The 16474-nt window shown below is 36.8% G+C and overlaps 1 long non-coding RNA gene across 1 annotated transcript in view; it reads right to left on the bottom strand.

Annotated features, from left to right (window-relative positions):
• The window catches only part of LOC138908782 (uncharacterized), a 165269-nt gene extending 162643 nt beyond the window's left edge, over positions 1-2626 (bottom strand). Inside the window, exon 1 of the long non-coding RNA XR_011415186.1 lies at positions 2583-2626. This is a non-coding gene — a long non-coding RNA (uncharacterized lncRNA). The remainder of the gene's footprint in view (positions 1-2582) is intronic.
• Between the last annotated feature and the right edge of the window lie 13848 nt (positions 2627-16474).

Here is a 16474-nt window from a genome sequence, read left to right as displayed (position 1 = left end):
GAATTTGCATAGATTACAGAAAACTGAACAATGCCACCCGGAAAGACCACTTTCCCCTTCCTTTTATTGACCAAATGCTTAATAGATTAGCTGGCCAGGAATACTACTGTTTCCTGGACGGTTATTCGGGGTATAATCAGATTGCTATAGCCCCAGAAGACCAAGAGAAAACTACATTTACATGTCCTTATGGCACATATGCGTTCAAGAGAATGCCCTTCGGTCTTTGTAATGCACCTGCGACTTTTCAAAGGTGTATGATGGCTATTTTCACTGACATGGTTGAAAGATTTGTAGAAGTATTCATGGACGATTTTTCTGTGTTTGGATGTTCTTTTGATAGTTGTTTGATGAACCTTGATAAAGTGCTAGCTAGGTGTGAAGAGACGAACTTGGTGCTAAACTGGGAAAAGTGCCATTTCATGGTACGTGAAGGTATAGTTTTGGGGCACAAGGTTTCAAAAGATGGTCTACAGGTGGATAAAGCAAAGGTGGAGACGATTGAAAAATTGCCCCCGCCGACATCCATCAAAGGCATTCGCAGTTTCTTGGGTCATGCAGGTTTTTATCGTCGTTTCATTAAAGATTTTTCGAAAATTTCTTCCCCTTTGTGCAGGCTTCTAGAGAAAGACGTTACCTTCAAGTTTGATAATGCATGTCTGAAAGCATTTGAGGAGCTGAAGGGAAGATTGGTGACTGCACCAATTATCATTGGCCCCGATTGGGCACAACCATTTGAGTTGATGTGCGATGCAAGTGACATAGCAATTGGAGCGGTGTTGGGGCAAAGGAGGGATAAAATCTTTCACTCCATTTATTATGCAAGCAAAACTATGAATCCAGCTCAGATGAATTATACAGTGACTGAAAAGGAGTTGCTTGCAGTGGTGTGGGCGTTTGACAAGTTCAGATCCTATCTAGTGGGAACCAAAGTCATCGTCTACACAGATCATTCAGCTATCAGATACTTATTTGAAAAGAAAGACGCCAAGCCGAGGCTGATTCGTTGGGTCCTCCTCTTGCAAGAATTTGACTTAGAGATCCGAGATCGAAAAGGGACAGAAAATCAAGTGGCCGATCATTTGTCCAGATTAGAAAGTCGGGACCATGTAGCTGAAGGAGGGTCAATTAAAGAAACATTTCCGGATGAGCAAATATTAGCAGTCACCTCAGGTGAAGCCCCATGGTATGCAGATTATGTGAATTTTATCGCAAGTGGGGTGACGCCACTAGAATGGACAGCTGACAATAGAAGAAGATTCCTACATGATGTAAGGTTCTACGTGTGGGATGAGCCATTCCTATATAGGCAGTGTGCAGATCAGTTGGTGAGAAGGTGTGTTCCTGAGGAAGAGATGAAGGCTATACTACATGACTGCCATGCGTCACCATATGGAGGTCATCACGGCGGGGATAGAACCGCCCAAAAAGTGCTACAATCAGGTTTTTATTGGCCAAAATTGTTTAAGGATGCACATGCCTTCGTTAAAAATTGTGATAGATGCCAAAGAACTGGAACTATCACGAGGAAGCACGAGATGCCCTTGCAAAATATTCTGGCGGTAGAACTTTTTGATGTTTGGGGGATTGATTTTATGGGACCATTCCCATATTCTAACGGGCACAGATACATCTTGGTGGCGGTCGACTATGTTTCTAAGTGGGTAGAGGCCATTGCTCTTCCTACTAACGACGCAAAGGTTGTGGTAGGCTTTGTAAAGAAGCACATCTTCACACGTTTTGGGACTCCAAGAGTGTTGATAAGCGACGGGGGAACTCACTTTTGTAACAAACTGCTGAATAATATTCTTGCAAAATACGGAGTCAAGCACAAAGTTTCCACTGCCTATCATCCCCAAACGAGTGGTCAAGTAGAAGTTTCTAACAGAGAGGTCAAGCAGATTTTGGAAAAGACAGTAAGTATGAATAGAAAGGACTGGGCCGGGAAGCTGGATGACGCATTATGGGCATATCGCACTGCGTACAAGACCCCAATAGGCACTTCTCCGTACAGGTTGGTTTATGGGAAGGCCTGCCATCTGCCCGTCGAGCTTGAACACAAAGCATATTGGGCGATTAAAAAGCTAAATATGGAGATGGACTTGGCCGGTGAGAAGAGATTGCTACAACTCAACGAGCTTGATGAGTTTCGATTGCATGCGTATGAAAACGCCAAATTGTATAAAGAGAAGACCAAAAGATGGCATGATAAGCATATCCAACATCGTGAGTTTGAACCAGGTCAAGAAATTCTACTGTTTAATTCAAGGCTAAAGCTTTTTCCAGGAAAGCTTAAATCTCGATGGTCGGGTCCGTTTGAAGTGGTTAGTGTGAAACCTCATGGTGCGATAGAATTGTGTGATAAGGGGTCCAATACGACATTCTTGGTAAATGGCCAAAGAGTAAAACACTATTGGGGTGGTGACATTGCACGTCACAAGACCACAATGGATTTAGTGGAGGCATGAAGAACATGTTGCGTCGTGCCGCGACGTTAAATCAGGCGCTTCTTGGGAGGCCACCCAAGTTAGTTAGTTTATTTTTATTTTTTATTTTTATTTTTTTATTTTTTTTTGTAGGACGTAAAAAAAAAAAAAAAAAAAAAAAAAAAAAAAAAAAAGTTCCCCAGATATGAGAAAACGAGGCGGATGCGTCGCATCCCCCTCAGCAAAAAATTTTTTGACGGGCCAATTGCTTAAGGCAGTGAAGTCTGCCTATCGCGTCCGTGTCGCGTCCGAATTTTTTTTTTTTTTTTTTTTTGAAAGAAGACAAGGGGATGCGTCGCGTCAAAGCTCGCACGCACAGGTAAGTACTATATATTTTAACACATCTTAAGATAACGAATTCGTTAAAAACTCTTCTTGCGACGCATCCACTCGTCTCTTTTTGCGACGCCTACGAACGCAGAACGGATTTCTTTAATCGAAATTGCAACGCATACAAACGCGACAGGTACGCATCATCCTCTTCGTTCTTCCGTTGGCTTCTCTCCTAATTCTTCTCTCTTCCCTCCCTCAATGGTAGCAACAAGTAGGTTTTGCAATTTCAAAATTTTTTAGGGCTGTCGTTCTTGGTCGTTGTAATGGTTGCGAGATGATAAACTATAATTCCCTTCATCTCGTCAAACTTTGGGAGGGTAGTTGCATTGCTCAACTGATAGAATGAACTAGGCACACTTGTTGCATACCACATGTTCGACGAATTGTCCCTGAGGAAAATTTAGGCGTCGGTGAAGTCTGAGTAACCGAGCAACATTGGTGTATGCTTGAGAATAAGTGTGGGGTCGAGTGAGGGGCTATGTGAAATTGAATTTTTGAAGAGAGTTATCACATACTTGCTGAAAGTCATGAGCTACAATTCCATGAAGTAGTGAATGGCATGACTTTACGAATAATTGGAGGGGCAAGCTGTTGCAATTGCTTTCAAGCTGAACTTCGCTGTTTTATCTGCTAATTGTTGAATTCTTTGCATTGCAGGTACTTAGATTCGTAAAATGACAGCAGTGAGTAAACCATCCAAGCAACAAGACAAAGATGGTAACAAGCAACCGCCCAAAAAGCCTACCGGAAGGGCAGCGGGCGGTCCAAATCCACAGAAAAAAAGGAAGCGGACGGAGAAGGAAATGGAACTGCTGCCTAGGCAGTTAAGTGATGATTCAGAGCAAGAGGAGGAGGAAACATTAGTCAGGAGGACAGTGAAGAAGGGTATTACACCAAGCAAAGGAATAGAGATAAGAGAGCCTGTGACATACCAAAGAAAAGCTTCGAAAATGAGTGATCCGACTGATAAAGGGAAGGAGAAGATTACTACAGAATCTGAATCCGATTCCGATTCGGACAATGACCACCTACATGTCAACATGAGTGATGAAGACGAGGGTGAACCCATAGACCGAGTTGATTGGGAGAAATACTTTGTTAATGAGAAGGCATTCCGAGCCTATAAGAAGATACTGGTTTCAAAGAAGTATATTCCGGAAAAGCCGATAAACATCGGACCACTTAAGACAAAGTACTCAGAGTTTCTAAAGTCAATTCGAGAGGTGCAAAAATGGGGACCCATCTTGAAAGGTCACGGCAAAGCCAACCTCACCATTGTTAGAGAGCTCTACGCCAATTGGCGTCACGCCAGGGGAAACATTGTGCGAGTAAGAGGGGTAGATATTAATGTGTCAGCTGAAGCTCTGAATAACTTCTTAAGGGTGCCACACACACTTACAGATAGGTTTGACTCCATATGCAAAACACCAGATTATGCACACATTAAGTCTGTCCTATGCCCTACCAGGAAGGATGCAGAATGGAAGCATGGGAGTATGGAGTACCACTCTATAGCCAAGGAATTCATGAGTGCGTTAGCACGTGTGGCTCTAAATTTCATATGTAACCGCCTGATGCCATGCCAACATAAAACTGATGTCCCTCGTTACCGCGCACTCGTATTATATGCTTTATTAGAGGGGATACCACTCAACTTAGGAGCCATCATGCATGATATGCAGCGAACCAGGATGAATTACAAGTGGAGGCTGTTCTTTGCTAATACCCTAACGGCTTTTTTGACAGAGATGGGAGTACTATGGGACAAGGAGAATGACGACATTGAGGCTAAAGCTCCAGGACCATATGATGTCACTCATGTTCTAGAGCCGAACAAGGGAAGGTCTTCTAAGCTCACCATTCAACAATTATTTGAGCAAATGCAAGCAGATATGCAAGAGAACAGGGCTGAGCTGATAGCGACTCGTGTCGAGTTGAGTGCCACCAGGGATGAGTTGAGACAGACTCGTGCGGATCTAAGCCGAGTTCAGACCGAGCAGGCCACGATGATGAAGGAGATATCATTACTCCTCAGAGCTCTGGTTCAATGTGCAGGTACAGACATCTCCCAGCTGATTGCATCATCCACTGCCGGACCATCCACTCCTGTTCCTCCCATAGTCACTGAGGCTCCACTCAACATGCCTACTGAGGTCGCTATAACACCTGCTACAGAATCAACACCAGTTGTTGATGATAGGAATGCTATGGATGCAGATGCTCCTCCACAGACTGCGGACGAGCCCTCCACCTTGACTTGAGGGAGTTCTTCTCACCCTACTTTACCTTGTTTGTGTGCGTTGGGGACAACGCACAGTCCTAAGTGTGGGGTGGGGGGGGGGGGTGATTCATGTTTTGATGTATGGATGAATGTACTAAAATATTCACTGGATTAATGGCATAAAATAGCAGTAAATTCATCTATATGGAGTAACTATCAGTTTATCATTATCAAAAAAAAATAAAAAATAAAAATAAAAAATATATATATATATATAGTATCTTTGTAGATAGTAATAATCCCCTGTGGTTTTTCTTTGTGCCTCGGTTCTTTTCCATGGGATATAGTTTGAACCGGATAATTTTGTTTTCTTTTTAGAGTAGAGTAGGAATGTAGGGAATAAAAGGAGGAAGAATGATGAACCTAGGTGACCTTGACTTGGTTGATAATGGCATATTTAGGCTTTTACATATGTAATATCTTCCCTTCTCACTCTGAAATTATTGATGATGCCTTGTTAAAATGGATAGCATGTTTTGTGGCGCCTATTTCTCATTTTCTTGACTTGTGTTCACTTTGCGCTTAATGCTTAATATCTCGTTGCTCCGTGAATACTTGCATTGTTTGAGAGTCGGAATGTGACCGTCCTTAATGAGTCATGTGCCATGTGTGGTAAGGTTTTTGTGTAGTCCATGTAGTGTACTTGTGTCTAGAACTTGCCCGGTATGTGAGTTGAAGCGAAATTTTAGGTGATGCTCGGTTTGAAAAATGATTTTAGGCTTTCTTTGAATTTTTTTTTTTTGAGCTTAATTGCTTATCCCAAATAAAATTGATCCTTAGTTAACCCTTTTTGAGCCTATTGACTTTTGTTTGGTACCCGCATTACAAGCCTACACCCTTTTTATTCTTAATTGACATTGTTTTGATCCTTTTACCTCTTAAAGCACTTTAATTGTTAGATGAGCGCTAAAAGAAGTAAGAAGGGACTAAGTGTGGGGTGACTTTTGAGTGGAACCAATGAAAGAAAAAAGGGTGCACTTATTTTGTAAAATAATACACTACTAGCGAAAATTGAAAGAAAAAAAAAAGAAAAGAAAAGAAAAATATAGATGAATAAATTGTTGTCTTGTTCTTGCTAGTGGGTATGAATTAAAGTAGTGCTTAAAGAAAGAGGAAATATTGTTTGGAGTGATATTATTGGTGAAATTGAAAGGGTGTTGAAGAATTCGCGCTTAAGTTATTTGATGATGTGTTAAAGTGCTTAGGAGGGTGAGTCACTATTCCTTAAATATATCCTACCCGTCCCTTAGCCCACATTACAACCATGAAAAAGTCCTAATTAATTTTAGATCGAGCGAGCTTACATTAGTAGAGATTTACATTAAGGGCAAGCCTATGGTACCAATTACATGCATGTGACTTCTTTTGTGAGAGTGAGCAATTTTCTTTGTGAGCATGAGATTCGAATGTGTGGATTGATTTTACTCTCTCTGCTTTTGTTGTGAGGGCATATGGTTTCACGAGGGATAGGTAACGTTATTAGACTTCTCTATGATGTTGGTTGTTCAAGCCATGAGTGCATTGTGATATTGAGTCGGTTTTTGAGGTTAGGATTGTTGTGAGCATGTTGTCTTTGTTCGAATATGTTTAAAGAAGGGCATAAGAAAAGGGAAGTGTGTTGATGCATAGTCTAGAGCCTAATTGTAGCAAATAACCATGGTCATAGATGTAGTGTGCTTTGAATGATAAGAGCTTAATTTTATTTTGTTTACTATAGTGATGGTTTGTTCGAGGACGAACAAAGGTTTAAGTGTGGGGTAGTGATGTTTGGCATATTTCGATATGTGTTGATGTTACTTTACCCATGTTTTAACCACTTCTTGATGTTATTTAATCTTTAAAACTCCCAACATGGTGTAATTATTGGTTTGATGACTAATTAAGTTATGTGTGACGATTTAAGGTGTTCGGAGTGCAAAATATGAAGAAAAGGTGGTTTAGCCAGAGGAAGAAGGGTTGGATGCGTCGCATCCAACCTAGGAAAACATCATCCTGCGTGCAACCTTAGCAGTGAAGTTGGGCCATAGCGTTCGCCATCGCGTGCGAAACTGGGAAGTAGAAGAGAAGGCTGGATGCGTCGCGTCTACCCTCACATGCAAAGTTAAGAAATGGAGGACGAGGTGGATGCGTCGCATCCGCCTTAGCATCAACCCCTGAAGCCGATTTGGACTAGAGTTAGGAGAACTCTAGATTACAACTTTTGGACGCAATATATAAGCTTTAAAAAGCCTCTTGTAGAAGAGAGACGGGGAAAGGGAAGAAAAAAGGCTATAACCAAGTTCAAAGACCACGGAATTCGTCTGGAGTTTTATCTTTTCTTTCTTTTATTGATTTTTATGCAATCTTATGAAATTTGGGATGATTGCCTGAATATGAGTGGCTAAGAACCCTATTATTCTAGGGTCATGGGTATACATGAATGTTGATGTTTGAAGTTTAATTTGACGACGTTGGGTTTATCATATTGGGTTGTTTATTTAATTCTGTTTCTAATTATTTTGCTGAGTAATTAACAGTGAAATACTATCTACGAATCTAGAGTTGAACTCGAAAGTGGGAACCCTAGACTGCATATAGAAGTAAATAGAGTAAGTTTTCAAAACCCGGGCATCGGGGAAAGGATTCGCGATTAGGATAGACATATACCTAATTGCCTTACTCGGTTAAAATACAGGAATTGTAAATGAGTTCTTGTTAAACTTAATTTCATAGACATATAGGTATTAAGTTAACTTGAGCATGCGAGTAAGAACTCGACAGATTCTTACGAGTGAAATTAACCCTGCGAATCAACAATTTAGATAAATCAATTAGCTATTTTAAAATACGAATGCAACATGAATGTTAGATGACCCGTGACCCTGGAATATTATATCCTATTGATTGTTGAACAAAACTATTTAAGTGTTGTGTTGAATTCTTAGCGATTCATTATTTGATCGTCCGTAGGTAGTAAGTTAGAAAATTATATATTTTGTTAGAAATATCTTGAATCAATAAGCTATTCGAGTTTGAATTAGTCAAAGTTAATCATAAGTCTTCGTGGGAACGATACTTTATTACTTGACGACCACGTATACTTGCGTGAGTGTGTTTGGCCGTAACACTAGCCATAAATTCATTATTACAACTTTACAATGCTATACTTAAGCTTTAACACAACACATCCTAAAAGGTGATCAAAAGTCCGGATACAGATCTTGATTAATCTCGTTCAATGTTTCTTCATTGATGATAAAAATGAATAAATATGAACATATTCAATTTGCAATTCTTTTAGTCAGAAATGATTTCCTACCTAATAAACCAACAAAACGGGAAATAATATTATCAATTAACCTTTTCAGCACTCCGTTGGTTCTTTTTATTCTCAAATACATCTACATCCCTGGTAGATTAATACATAGTTAGTATATTCACCTTTTACAAAATAAATGTTATTGATTTCAATAAAACCTGGTTGTAAAAGTAATTTTTTTCCATTTATCATGTAAAAAGACATGCGTAAAATGTTTTTACTCATTAATTTTGTTGTTGTTGTTGTCAAGGACGGAAAGTACATCCACGGTATATGCTACTTTTAAAAAGATAAAGTGGTGACATTATTAGATTTTTGATATCACCATTATTAAGCTTTAACAAAAGCCGGTCCAGTCGAATAATTAGCCACAGAAAAAAACCCAACTGCAAACCGAGCTGGTAATAGCAAAATCTTTTGAAAAGTGTTTAAAGGTATGGCCGTATGGGCATTTTGATAACGTCTGACGAAGCGCCAGGTCATCAAATCGGGGTCCACGTAGGCATCATATTATGTCATCAACTCTTGATTGTTGACTCTTTATTTACTTTTAAATTCTTTAAAGTAGATATCAATGATGAGTGGAAATAGATTTGCATAATTACCGAAACTGCCCATATAATTTACTACATTTGTTTCCATTGAGGTGTCTTTATAACAATTATTTTATGTGACAAAGTTGGAATCGATATCAAATTTTAAAAAGAAAGGAAGGATTTTGAAATTCATATTCTTTTAAACGAACTAATTAGAAAATAGTGCGACGTATAATTGAAAGGGAGCCGCAGGTTACGGCATGAATGGGCCAGATAAGGCACGACCCAATCTGGTGCCAGATTTGGTTTGGAGCTTTTTGTCTTAAGACGAAAAAGAGAGCGGTGACCCACTTTGCTTCTCTCATTCACGTGCTTCTCCTATATCATGATCTATGAACTCTCCTCAACTTTTAAAGTTAACCCGTTTAATTAAGGAGAAAATAATATTATATAGTCGTTTTTAAAATAATAATAATAAAAATAATATTTTATATATATATATATATATATATATATATATATATATATATATATATATATATATATGTTATATATAAATTTTATACACTTTTTGGATACCAAATATAAATAATTTCTGGGGTGAGCTAAACATGAAAAAAGTCCCATTTAACCCAAGATTATAAGTTACAACTCTGGTCTCTTTTCTTCTACTTTGTTTTCTCAACGTAAAGCTAGCGTTTGGACATATATTTGGTTGAAACTTTAAAAAAGAGTTTTTCAAATTGTGTTGAAAAATAATTTTTGGAAGTTGAAGTTGTGTTGAGACATGTATTTTATTTGAAAAAAAAACTTGAAGTTTTGTGAGTGAAAAAAAAAATTTCATGCCCTAAACCAGTTTTTGGGAACTTGAAATTTTTTTTTTAAAACTTTTTTTAAAAACTGATCTTGTTCTATGAACAAATAGTGTTTTCAAAATTCTTTAAAAAAAAATATACCCAAAATCTATGACCAAACGGGTGCAAAATTATTTTCGTATAATCCATAGTAGGTTACGGACTCGAGTTTTGAAATCAACAACTAATACTTGCGTTAGAATAGATTGCCTACATCACATCCCTTAAGGTGCGATCCTTCTCCGAAACTTGCGTAAACATAGAATGCAAGGTTTACGTTAAGGTACCATACAATGTTAATGAACGGAAAAGTTAGATATCTTAATCAATCAGTTTAGAATTTAGATGACATATTATTTGTAACTTTTTCTAGCAATTTGCTATTATAACATGAAAATAGAGTAATAGCTGATTAAGTTATACTGATACATAGTATTTAATTCTTTATACTATCAATATGTATTGCTTGTTGCGAGAAAATGGTGCAGTCTCTTTGACATGACGAGATAGGTCTATCAAGATAGCAAGAAGACTTTTAAATGGGGTTGCTGAAAAGAAAGATGATAAAAAGTGCCGACATTTCTTATGATTTTGCATTGCTTTTGGGTAGATTTTACTTTATTGAGTAAGAGATAAGTAAGTACCCATTTCTCAATTATTCCTAAAGATAAAGAAGTCCGTGCAAGTTTTCTGTTAAACGAGAAGGATAAAATCAAAATGACAAGCATCTACCCTTAATTTTGCCCATCTTTTCTTGTGTTTTAACCATTCAATATCTAAACTTCTTTAGCCCAATAATTTTAAATCCACGTCACATAAAGTCTACTAAGAGGGAAAAGCTTCTTACCTGGAGTTGTTTTTTATTGTCATAGCTCATATTAAAAGTTATATTAAGAATGAAGAGATCATATCTTGTCTGATATGACCGGTACTTTCACCTTTCTCTTCTCCCTCTTTTGATTGGGGTGAAATTAAAAAATAACCAGATTTATAAGTAGTAATTGAAAAATAGTCATAGTTTCAAAAGTAATCGAAATTTAGCCACTTTTCATGTAAAGATAAATTTGAACGAAAACACTATTTGAAATCCGTAAAATATTCCAGCATAATATACTGGAATTCAAATTTTTTACATGTGAACTTCTAGCATAATATACTGGAGTTCCAGCATAATATACTGGTCCATCATAATCAGAGGCGGAGCTAGGAATTGAAGTGTGTGGGTTCTAAATTTTAAAATAAAACACTGTTTTCAACGGGAATCAAACCCCCATCTTTCCCAGCGAACCCATATCCCTTACCGTTGAACCAAAACACTTTTTGTTACTGGGTTCAGCATTATATATTTATATAGATGTAGTAAATATTTCAATACAAATACATGATTCCGGAAAAAGTCACTGGGTTCGCCCGAACCCGCACCCACTACTGTAGCTCCGCCCCTGAGCATAATATGCTGAAAGTTCATACACATGTGCTCCAATCTCCAGTATATTATGCTGGAACTTTCCGTGTTGCAGCAAAATAATGGTTATTTTTTAATGACTTTGCAAATGCTGGCTATTTTTCAATTATCAATCCAAAAACTGGTTAGCTCGTGTTATTTTTACCTTTTCTCTCGGAGATAATTGGAGCTTTGATTGAGAATGAGGCTGAATTTCTAGATGCCTAGACCCTTCGATAAAGACGTAGATTCACGGGGAAGAAAAAAGTCACAAGGGCCAAATATTGTATTGCTGCATTTAGCGTCACAAAAATGCAAGCAATTTTGTGGAATTGTCTAGTTACGTGACCCAATTCCTGATGCATGCACTTTTGAATTTTTTTGAACCAAAGATGTTAATTTAATAATTTAAATATTGACCTTGAACTAGTTTATGATACTGCTAACAGTACACAATACGTCATGTTATGATAAGGAATCAACAAGAAGCAGATGATACCATTTCATGATAATTTTCCTAATAGAATTGAAATTATTAAAGTACATTATCCACAATAATGAATATAAGCAATCTAAATAGTGATAAAATTTTCAATGCAACTAGGAGAAACAAGGAAACAACCTTTCTATCTTCGCTAGGTAGAGGTAACGTGAGAATATACTGGATTTCTTGTTGTTGTTGTTGTTGTTTTAGGAAAAACAATTTTAAAAAAATAAGATGATAAAGGCACTTGGAAAAGTACAAGGAAAATGGCTCGAAAGTCGAAAGTGCTGGGTATAATACAGTGCATATGGGTTTAATTAATTAACCACTGGTTACAATATATATGACTAAAAAAGATGATTTCAAAAGTTGGTTATAATTTTCAAACCCAAACATATAAATTAGCAAGTAGTGCTTCCTTTCTCCCGCGAATATGTCCACTTTAAGATCGTCAATTAAAACTAGTGAAGTGTGAGTAGGAGCCGGGGTGGAATTAGAATTTAAATTTTATGAATTCTAAAGTCTAAAATAGCAAAATTAAGTGTTAATAGTTGGATTCTAAATTTATTTTTTATGTACTATTTTAATGATTTTTTTAAAATTCAAATACGAAGTTTGAATTAAAGCTGAATCCACAAGTAACCTTCTATCTCCGCCTATGAGCAAGAGAATGTAATATTATACATACTAGCTAGAGTAAGTGTTTTAAGTGCATGTTAAAAATATCTTTTACAGTAGCATTTTAAAAAAAAAGATCTATCGACACTTGAACTTGTTTTGTCACATGCATCTTTTAATGTGCCATGAGTCCATGATTAAGAGATGAGCTAGGTGGTAGGACAATATGATATAAGCAATTCGTAAAAATATTCAAATCAAATCAAGAAACAACAAATTGGCTAACAGAACACCCCCAAACCACAGTACATGCACACATTATTTCAAAAAGGGTCACTTTACATCAGTATGTACGTATGATTCTCGTTTTTATATTTCCACAAACCACAAGTTGAAGTATTCATTAGTTTTGGAACAAGAGATTTTTATCCCTTGCAAGCAAAAAACTAAGACTCCTATTATTACAGGATGGGCCTCATATCACCCAGATTTCGGACTGTAAACGAGAAAAATACATATGGGACCAATAAACTCAGGTATGTGTTAGGTACTTAGGGTGACAAATAATGACAATACAAATTGCAAGGTCATATGTCATGGTGAATAATATATACAGACACATATATGAACAAGGACAGAGCAATAACTATGAGAAAAATTCCTTGCTTAACGATTATGACTTCTCTTTGTATTCAGCTTTTTCCAAAGAGGCCCACTTGGAGCTTCCTCTTTAATATTTTCATTACTATGATTTATTTATGACTCGAAAATCTAGAATCATAGATAGAAATATACCCTTAGCTAAAAAAAAATATTACGTTTTGTTAAGTGCGTTATTGTATGGTTATAAGTAAGTTAAATAAATTCGAAAGCTAGTTGGATTGAACCAACAGAGTCATGCACCTTTCCGTTTAGGGTGACAATGCCAACTGCAAAGGCAGAATGGATTTGGCACACTTAATTGGAGCTTTCCTCTCTAATATGTTCCTTAGGTTTGTTCACAACTCTCAAACCTCTGAATCATCTTCCCGTATACTTTGGTTTTACATTCTGGGAAACGTACGTCTGTTCAGCCTTCTTGAGATAAAACCAAATAAATTTTGGACCACTTATTGACTTTGGGCCCAAAACATGAAATTGTCGACGGATAATGAATTTCTTTTAAGTTAATAGAAAGTAAGAAAGATTTATTATTAGACGGCAGATGATATTGACTAGTAATTAAGCTGTCTCCACGGAATTGCCGACAAATAGTTTAGGAAATACCAATTTCACTGGCCAAGTCATGAAATTGTGAATTTAACGTATTGCAAGAACCTTTTTGGGCCTAATTTTTATTTTTTCACACACAATTTCCAGTATATATACATGAAAGCTAGTAATCGAGCTATTGGGGCAACCAATCTCCAAATAAAATTTCCAATTTGTAAAAGCTTGACGTTTTCCAACCTTCAATTCTCACAAAAAAATAAGGACCATTCATGTGAACTGGGGATTATTACAAAGTAAAATTTGATCATGTAATTAGCGAAAGAAAGATCTAGAAACGATGCATACACCCAAACTTGTGGTTGATGATAGATATCAAGGAGGAATTTTTTGTCACGTTCAAAAGAATAAGTGAATAAATTTGAGCTGAAATTTTGTAACTGTAGTTTTGAGTCTCGTCTAAATACTCACTAAAACTAATGAGGATCGATACATATAAATATATAATCAATAATAAAAGCTCCGTTCACAGTACAGAAAAGACCGTCGGCCATTACCTTGAGCAATTCCTTCTCCCAAACTTGATTCCTTGAAATCATCCTCACAGGATAATGGTCATAATTCCTAACACCTTCCTCCTTATTAGTCGGACTCGATTATGAATTTTTGACCACATTCTCTTTAGGGCCCTCTTATCTCTTCCTTCTCTGAGCTTTGGTTATAGAAGAAAAGAACCGAAAAGAAGATATCAACAACAACTGATTTTATTACGGGACAATCCATGATGTTCATTTCGATTTATTATGCGCCTCTGCATTTAGCATTAGGTAGAACTCATATAATAACTGTCGTAGTCTACCATATCTTTTGTTTCATTTCTTTTGGAAGAACACTTTGTTGATTATGGATCTACGTCGTTACAATACATAAGTCTTTAATGTCAAAAGAAGGGATGAATAGTTTTAGTCTTCTCAACAATTTCCTTCCAAATTCATAACAGGAAAATTAGAAATACAAGTGGCATCTAGTCATAGTATAAATTTTCATCGCCGTCATTCATAGTAGTACATAGAAGTAGCACGTATACAAAGCTAGGAAAAATGAAGAAAAGTAAAACGGAAGTAGAATTGATAAAAAGATCAGGCTTGGAAGCACGTCCACAAGTAGTGGTGGTGGTGATGGGCGGCGTTATCTTTGTCTATGATACCCTCAACGTAACGAAACTCCTCGACATGACAAGGGATATTAATTGGACCATTGTGATGAAATCCGTACTCTTTCTCTGCTTCTTTCAACAATTTGGTGAAGAGGGGATGATTAATGTGCATTACAGGTATTACGAACTTTTGTTGTTCCTCTCCTTGACCTACCAATACCGTAACACAACCTCTTGGGATGTCCTTCAATTCATCCTTATGATGATGATGATGAAGGTGAAATGGCACATGAACATGGAAATTCAGATGATGATGGTGTTTTTCTCCGCTCCCCATTCCTGCTTAAATTAATAAGATCCAATCAAAGAAAAACTAGAAGGTTTATTTTCAGCTTTTGTGAGGCAGAATATGTAATATATTGAATGAAATTAATGTTAGAAGAAGAGGAGAGAGAAAGGCCAAGGATCGGAAGAAGAGATGGCTAAATTGAAGAGGGTGAGGGAAGAATCTGTTAAAGATGTCGGAACGTTGCTCATAATAAATTTCTTTTATGGGATATAATTAAGAAAGGTTTGATTTTGATATGCATGAGAGCGTTGTTAAATGGGAAAGAGATGGATATTTATGCAAATTGTCAGTATAGGATTTGAGGAATATGTCAATAACTCTATACCGACTCTTACTTCACACACAAGAACAAGAATTAGAAGGTGCGTTCCGATCAAGACGCGGCTACAACTGAGGGTAAATTCCACCAATTGCCGCCTCTACGAGGAGGTCAGAAGACACAGGACATATCTTTTTTTACAGCGGACACGCCACCAGATAAGGAGGAGACTCGTTTTGTATGTATATCTACATGGCAGAGGGAGGTTTAAATGTCCTACCTCTGGTGACGGCTGGCTACAATTTAAGGGAAGTGGTTGGGTTGGGTTGGGTTTGAATTGAATATCTGGACTTTTATCTCACGTGTTAAAGATTTGAACAATTACCATGTACATATTACACCTTCTGTCAATGAATAGTAGCTTCTTTGTATTTTCGGGACATAATCTAGATCAGTAGTTGAGCCGGAATTTTCATTAAGGGGAGTCAAAATATAAAGAAACAAATTTATCAAAAAATTTATTATATAGTATATATACATATTTTTAAAAATATTACCGAGCTAAACAATTTAATTTTCCTACGAATGGCTGTCGGTTGACACCCTTGGGTGGATGTGACTCCGCCACTGATCTAGACGTGTTCTTATAAATTAATAATACTAATTCTTTGTGTTAAATTACAGGAAAAGATATACATAAAATAAATTTATTATTTATGCCTGGAAGGAAGGAGATGTGAACCTATTAAAGATTATTATTATTATTATTTTTTTGCCAAAAGATTATTTTTATTAACACATCCTTTGTTTTCACTTAATTTTAGTTTCGTGCTTGGATATAAATAAAAGCCTTTTCTAAAATGAAACTTACAAGCTGGAACTCACCTGGAAGTAAGGAAAAAGTGGCTAATTTCAAACCAAAACTTCTGGAAATTGTTAAATGCCCATGAAATTTTCTTTTGCTTAGTGGTTCGTTCCGAGTCTTCCGCATTGGTAAAAGCTTACATTGTGGTTAGATTACCTTACTCTCTTTTTTTCTTTCTTTATCATATTCAATCTTTAAAGTCGTAATGACCTTTTCCACTTCAACCTACTTAGTAACATATAAACATTTGCAAGGTTTTCTAGATACAATTTAATCATATCAAAGCGTCTACATTGATTTTG

Source organism: Nicotiana tomentosiformis, chromosome 3 (genome assembly GCF_000390325.3).
Source record: "Nicotiana tomentosiformis chromosome 3, ASM39032v3, whole genome shotgun sequence".
In the NCBI taxonomy this organism is placed as follows: Eukaryota; Viridiplantae; Streptophyta; class Magnoliopsida; order Solanales; family Solanaceae; genus Nicotiana; species Nicotiana tomentosiformis.
Note: the sequence above shows the minus strand (reverse complement) of the source record. Positions and strands in the feature narration are given on the sequence as shown.